Source organism: Amblyomma mixtum, chromosome 4, assembly GCF_055824585.1.
Source record: "Amblyomma mixtum isolate Tamu chromosome 4, ASM5582458v1, whole genome shotgun sequence".
NCBI classification, from domain to species: domain Eukaryota; kingdom Metazoa; phylum Arthropoda; class Arachnida; order Ixodida; family Ixodidae; genus Amblyomma; species Amblyomma mixtum.
In genome coordinates this window covers 122,973,906-122,980,760 of record NC_143015.1, presented here as the reverse complement: position 1 = coordinate 122,980,760, position 6,855 = coordinate 122,973,906, and the positions used below count along the sequence as shown (strand labels likewise).

The following is a 6,855-nucleotide window of genomic DNA, read 5'->3' as shown; positions in this document are numbered from 1 at the left end:
CAAATTGTCAATCCTTCTGTCTACAAATTCTTTTCGCCCCATCAGTGTATAGAGATCGCCTGTTTAAATATATTTTTTTACGTTGCCAGTACTCACTTAAGCATTGAAATGAGTCCTTACGCAAAGATAAAGAAAACTATCGATTCAACTGGAAGAGGCGGAAGGACACTTGCGTGGGTTCTCAGCTGAAATTACGCTTGAAATAAAAGCGAGAAATTTGACCTCGGTGGGACAACTTGTGATCACTGGTCTGGTCCGGCGCGGAATTCAACGAAGAGTAGAAACATCCGAGCGGAGCAAGTCACATGCATAGTTGTGATGAGAAAAGCATTAGTTTCAAACGAGTTTTGTAGTCGTTCGTTCATAGGCAAACAACAGCCGTTTTAATTACGTCCCGTAAGCTATTTAAACACCTGACGAGACTATCACATACACTGGTCTTGTATAGATTAAGGAATGCATTTAGCGGCTACAATTGCACCGCCTCTTGCACTCAAATTTTTGTCCGTTGGTCCGTGCGTACGAACACGCCACTGGAATGGCCGCAAAATTAAAACACAGGATGAAAGAAGAGGTGCTGATTGGGATTCAAACCAACGTCACTTAGGTGGGAAACCGATTCCTCTGACAACTCGGCTACTGCCGCTCGGTTGTCTATGCTGCTTCTAGTTGGTATTTCTTCCTTTATAAGTCTTTCGTGGTCAAGTAAATGTTAAAAATTCTGTTTAAAAGTGGTTGGTTATTTTTCTTATGGGTTTACAAGCTCTCAAGTCTGTCCTTCGCACAGAAGAAAAATTACTTTTGCGTAACTTGTTCTTGAGCTTTATGAAATTGCATTATACCGGTGCTAGTGTGTTCTGATTTTGTTGCCTTAGAAAGGACGACCACTTGCATAAACCGTTGATGGATTACCGGACGTTCAAAACTTCTTCCAATAGTTTTTGCTACAGTTTATGCTCTGTTGAATTCAATTTTGCATGTAACTTAATATAAGTATTTGGTTGTGCTGTTTTGCTTCCAATATGTGGCTCCACCATAATCGTCCGAACAATGAAAAAACCCGAAAAGGACAATGGAGAATCTACGAGCACGAAAGTGTGTTCACAGTTCAAATTTTGTACTGAGCGTTGATGTTTCTTCGCGCTGTCCGCGATTCTAGTATAAGCGAGAGTTGAGCTAGTTGGTACATTGTTTGACTACAAAAACCATAGAATTGCTTACTATTACCTAGAGGGAAAGCTGGCAGCGCTGCACTTCAGCCACCATGGACGCTCGAAGCATCATGGGACGGTGAGCTACTTGTTGCGAGGCAGTCATATTTTTTTCGGGAACACGGAGTGGTACTACTAAGATGTTTCATTCCAAAAACGCTGTTCGTGTGTGCGCAGACGACTTTGGCGCGATTGTAGTGTGCAAAAGCCATAGTAGAGAAACTGCAACGACACATGACGCCAATAAAAAGGTTTCATTTTTCCGAAAAGCCATTAAAAAACCTCTTAAAGTATCAAAGCAACAAATTATTTTTAAAAAATATTTACATTTAAAAATGCGCCTTTTAATTACAAAATATTATTTTTGTAGTGTTCATCACTTGGCCAATAGGAAAGCTAGCCTTCTCTTATTTTGGGCAAACTTTGCATTTACATGCTTTTCTGCTCGTTTGTTGCAATTTACAGAGGGGAAATTGAATGTTTGGACATTCGTAGATCGGACAGCTTTATTTTGCTATTATTTTTTGGCCACAAGTTGTAGTTCTGCAGTCGGTAGCTCACCGCCTCATGATGCTTTGAGCGCCCATGGTGGCTGAAGTGGTCTTGAGTGGGCTCCACACAAACTCCCATAGACGGGTTGCCAGCTTTCCCACTAGGTAATAGTAAGAAACTCTGACAAAAATCTAGCTGCGAAAGAAGACGAAGAGGGAAGGACAAGTGCTTTTCCTTCCTTCTTCGTCGCGTGTCGAAGTTCTGTTTTCGAAGTAAAAATGCCATATGTCTACTTACAGGTACAAGATAGCTCAAAGACAAGGAGGTGAAACGTGCGTGACGCGGCATGTCTTCAGAGATTGACATCAGCAGCGTAAGATGGCGGTTGTGTTTAACAGGAACGCTGCCCATTGCTGATGAAAGTGTGGGAGCTGCTCCGAAGGTCAGCTGAAGGTGAGGGTGCCACGAACTCCACCGTGATGTCACAAAGTTATCATGGCAGAAAAGAAGTATTAAAGAACGAAAAACGCAGCCAAAACAAACACATCGAATTGCTAGCCGCACCTCCTTCGCAAGCTACGGCCGAGAGCGGAAAAGAGGGGAACATTTCATAATTTCGCATCTCCAGCATGTAGTGCAGCCGGGTTTATACGGCGCCGTAGTCCACTTAGTTGCCAAGAAAGCGTTATCGGTGGTGCCCCGTGTTTCGCTTGAATTTAACTTTGCTCACTTGGCCGGGGTATTTTTTTTTTCAGGCATTGTCAATTTCGAAGATAAGTATAACTTTTATTTTAGGTCCTGCGATTCGGACGACAGGAAGATTTCAATGTTATATTTCTTTCCGTTCATTTCCAGCTTCAAATCTCTGGCGAACTAAGTTGAGATAACCGTGTTTAAAAAAAAGTAATTCCCATACAGGGATGAACGTGCAAGTGTGAACAGCGAGTTTCCGTAATGTCATAAATTTTGGGAACGTTCTCTATCCTATGTATGATGTCGTCAAATTGTTTCCAGGCCGGAGAATTAGGCTTGACTGACTTTTGATGAATTTCTTTTCCGAGGACACTTAAGGGCTAGCTCGATCGACACATCCTAGGCGTACAGGCGGAGCGCCATGGATGGATGGAAAAAACTTTATTGCTGATAAATTCAAAGTGTTCTTGACCTTTACGGGTCACTGGGCGCTGTGTTCGATCCTTGGTCCAGGATGCCGTATTTGACTGCTGCCATCGTGGCTCGGCGTACGAGAAATCGTTGCGCTTCCTCGTCCTGGCTGGCCAGAAAGTGCTCCGACTGCGTCACGCTCGGGTGGTCTATTTTAGGATCTAAATATGACTTAGGGCAGGTCCATGTGACATGCTCTAGTGTAGGTTTACCCTGACACCATGGGCATTCGTCTCCATATTGTGTAGGGAAAATCTTGTGTAGTTTGTGCAGGTGCGGGTAGGTACCGGTTTTTAGTCTGCGCCAGTCTACAGCCTCCTTTTTGGCAAGCCCTTTGTGTGGGGCTCGGTAGCGTTTCCGCTGACCCCTGTAATGATCGTGTATATCTGAGTACGGGGGGGGGGGGTAACTGGGTCAACGGTGCCCGTGATGCAAAGTGTTGAGTCTGCTCGGTTGACGTACCCTCGAGCTAACTCGTCTGCTGCCGCGTTGCCCCTCACCCGCTCATGTCCGGGAACCCAAACTATACTATGTTTAGTGCTTGTGTAATTTCGTCGTGTGTAGATACGATCGAAGTTGCTGTCGATCCTGCCTCTTGTGTAGTTTCTGCATGCTGGTTTGGAGTCCTACGCGCACAGGCGTACCCTGGAGCCTGTCTGCGCATGCGCGAGCCTCGACTCGCGAGCAGGTGCGTGCGGGGCGTAGATATCTGTGCATGTCAGATACCGGCTCCTGCGCACGGGCGCTGGAACGTGCTTGTGAATCGGGGTCCGGTTTACAACAATGGCAGGACTGCGGGGCTCTCGAGTACTCTCTTCTTCGTGACTTGAATTTCTTTCAGGTTCCCTAAGTTTTCTTGGAATCCTTGCAGCTCCCCACCCATATTTTGTTCACGGCTTGACATTCTTTCAGTCGGCTCGCAATGGGGGGTGGTGGTGGTGAAAACATTTATTTAATCATAGAGAGAGGAGTTGGGGAGAGAGCCAGCACCAGGAGCATGGAGATGCATGCCCCTTTCCAGGACCATCGTGACGCGGTGCTGGGCGTGCAGGCGCTTCGCATGTACGCCGAGGAATTGTTCATGGAGTTGCCGCTTTAGACTTCATTACACCTACGCAGCTCCCAGAACCGCGCACGAAACAACGGAAGATAGGACGGCCCATCACAAGAGCCGTTTGAATGTGATCGCGATATGGACAAGCTTGATGGAGTCGTGATTATTATGTGGGTGCTGTACAGCAAATCCTTTTATTAACTTGCACAGCGACAAAACCACCACCGTTTAACATTTTCATTGGCAAAGAAAGTTAACTCTTTTAATGAAAGCTAAACGCGGAGACACAATTTACGACCTGAAGATATTGTAACGTAAAAGGCGAAGTGAACCCTCGAAGCAGAGCCGCAAAAGTGGAAGTAGGGCCTGGAAAAGATGAGACGGCAGTGGTTTTTTTCAGGGTCTGGGCGAACCCCTTGTGTGCTGACAACGTGACCTAGAGAGCGAAGTTTCTGAAAGCCAAAATTACAATTTTTGGGTTTGATGTTGAGTCGCGCGGCTTTAAGCGCTTGTAGCACAATGCGCAACTGCTCTAAGTCTTGGTCAAAGGTGCTCGAAAATACAACGACATCGTTCAGGTATACCAGGCAGGACAGCCACTTCAAGCCGGAGAGAACGGTGTCCATCATGCGTTGGAACCTGGCCGGCGCTGAGCACAGACTAAATAGGAGCACCTTAAAGTCGTACATGCAATCAGGTGTCCCGAAAGGCGTCTTCTCACGGTCTCTCGTCCATTTAGATTTGCGAGCTCCGCTTTTAAGATCTAATGACGAGAAGTATGGGCGTCCCACAATCTGTTTAGCATGTCATCTAGGCAGTGGGTAAACGTCCTTTTCGGTCGTGTTATTAAGTTTCCACGGCGGTGCCCATGGGCTGGTGGACGGTTCAATAACATCGTCTGCAAGCATTCCGGCAACCTGATTCTGAACGGCTTCTCGTTTCGTCGGAGAAACATGGTATGGACGCTGGTAGACGGGTTGCGTACACTCATCAGGGATGATACGGTGCTTGGCGAGTGCAGTTCGGCCGACCTTTGAGCACGTAACGAAACAACCCTCGAAATCTGTCAAGAGCACCGACGCAAGATTGTTCAGAACCGATGACAGGGACGGATTTATTTTGATTGACTGAAGAACGTGGTGCGGGCTGGCATTGTCTGGAGTGAGTTCTCCCACGTTGCACAAACCTGGAACCTCAACAACGTCGTGGAGGAACGCGAAAGCTACGCCTTTGACGAGGCGCTGACATTCGTTTGCAAAGATGGTCAGGAGGACGTGGGTACGGCAGTCACGTACTAGTGGGACGATACCTCTTGCAACGCTTTAAAATTTCACCAGCGCTGCGACTAGGAACAAGAAACAGAGAAGGAAGACAAGGACAAGCGCTTCTCTGTTTCTTGTTCCTAGTCGCAGCGCTGGTGAAATTTTAAAGATGTACCAACTAGCTCAAACCACCATTTTGCTCCTCTTGCAACGCAAGTCCCCGCTCAAGTCGCAGTGGAGTGTGGCCGTCTGCCAGGCCCTCGTTGTCGTGAAATAGGTGGCTCCGCACGAGCACCAGGACACTGCAATATGGTGGCACCATGACGTCATTCCCGACAGTGCGCATAGCGTTGCTGCTGGGATCTCGGGAGTCAAAGTGGGCCACAGCCTTTTTTATTACAAACGTGCCGCGTGCGTCCAAAAAGTCCATCACAGCGCCGTTCGCCTGCATGAAGTCGATCCCAGAATCAAGTCTCTGAAACACTAGGGGGCACGACAAATTCACCCATGTACGTAAAACCACGAATGCCAACTATAGCAGTGCACTTGACCACAAGGGGATTTAGGTGGCCGCCAGCGGTGCTAATGTGGGTCCCTGTCCATGGTGTCTCAACTTTTTTCAGTTCTCGAGCAAAGACATGGCTCATTACAGAATAATAAGCACCGATATCGAGCAGAGCGGCAATCTCAGTGCCATCAGTTGTCGCACGCAAATCGGTTGCAGCTTATCAGATATTGTTGCTGCCTCTCTCTGTCTAGGTATCTTCGGCTCGATGATTTCGCAATGGGGGATCTCGGCACGTCCCCACGTCAACAGCTTTACCTCCAGAGGTCGCTGGTGTTAGTTCTCACTACGCGGACTCAGCGAACGACGGCCAGCAGAGCTGCTCCGGCGGCCGGCACTGGAAGCGCGATAGCGGGGAGGCGAAGGCGAACGGGACTCGCGTCTTCTAGAGTAGACAGGGTTCTGGCGCAGCCAAAGATGCTCTGCAATCTCATGCGGTCGTTCGCCGTTCTGAGGACAGGGTGCGTCGGGACGAAAACCGCGAAAAGATCCACTTTTGGGTACGGACATGCTCGGTAGAGATGACCGGGCTCCCCACAGTGGTAGCAGAGAGGCGTACTGTCTGTTGTACGCCAGAAATCCGACTTCCGAGGGCGTGGCCCAGCTGTAGCAGGTACGGTTGCATTACATGTGCTGATGTTGCCCACGGGAGGCGTCGAGCTAATGGGGCCATAGCCAGCCGTTCGACGGATGCGTACGCGGATCTTTCTTCGAACCGGGGCGGCGCTTCGGGGACCGCAGGCGCCTGCGCAACTTGCCGCAGCTCCTCCCTGACGACTTCGGTCAGCGCTGCCAGCGGCGCAACCTGGGGCAGCCTGATTCGTTGGAGTTCCTCCCGGACAATGGAGCGAATTAGCTAGCGCGAGGCGTCTCCACTGCCGTCAAGGCACTACGAAAAGGCTTCGGGCACAATGGTGTTGATGTCCCGATTGTACTGGCGAGCTCGTTGTTGGAGCGTGGTCTCCATGGTGGTCGCCTCACTAATAAACTCCTCAGCAGCGCGCTGTGGACTGCGCACGAGACACGCGAACAGCTACTGCTTAACCCCACGCACGAACGTCTTCGAACACGTCGCTGTGAGAAGATGGCGGTGTTCGTGGTGGGTGG

The 6,855-nt window shown here is 48.9% G+C and overlaps 1 pseudogene; it reads right to left on the bottom strand.

Annotated features, from left to right (window-relative positions):
- Positions 1-5,650: 5,650 nt before the first annotated feature.
- On the bottom strand, positions 5,651-6,715 carry LOC149348123 (uncharacterized; annotated as a pseudogene).
- Between the last annotated feature and the right edge of the window lie 140 nt (positions 6,716-6,855).